Source organism: Poecilia latipinna, unplaced genomic scaffold, assembly GCF_001443285.1.
Source record: "Poecilia latipinna isolate Pla-1442-1.1 unplaced genomic scaffold, P_latipinna-1.0 Scaffold1393, whole genome shotgun sequence".
In the NCBI taxonomy this organism is placed as follows: Eukaryota; Metazoa; Chordata; class Actinopteri; order Cyprinodontiformes; family Poeciliidae; genus Poecilia; species Poecilia latipinna.
Window position 1 is genome coordinate 141,538 of NW_015114009.1, and position 543 is coordinate 142,080.

Sequence of the window (543 nt, forward strand, 5' to 3'; positions counted from 1 at the left end):
ATGAAGATTTAAAGTTGTTATTTTTGTAAATATATGCTGTTGTTGTTGTAAATAGTTGTAAATAGTTATTGTTCTAAATAGTTCTCCTCTCCTCGGGCTGCCACCTTATCGTGGTGGAGGGGTTTCAGTGTCCCAATGATCCTAGGAGCTATGCTGTCTGGGGCTTCATGTCCCTGGTAGGGTCACCCAAGAAAGACAGGTCCTAGGTGAGGGACCGGACAAAGAGCAGCCCGGAGACCCCTTATGACCAACAACAACCTTGCATCTAGCGTTCCTTCGCCCGGACGCGGGTCCCCAGTCTGGAACCAGGCCTGGACGGTGGGGCACGATGGCGAGCGCCTGGTGGCCGGGCTCAGCCCAAAGAGGAGACGTGGGTCCCCCTTCCAACGGGCTCACCACCTGTCGGAGGGGACAAAGGTGTCGGGTTCAGTGTGTAACGGGCGGCAGCCGAGGGAGGGGACCCTGGCGGTCTGATCCTCGGCTGCAGAAGCTGGCTCTTGGGACGTGGGACGTCACCTCTCTTTTGAGGCGTTCCGGGTTTTC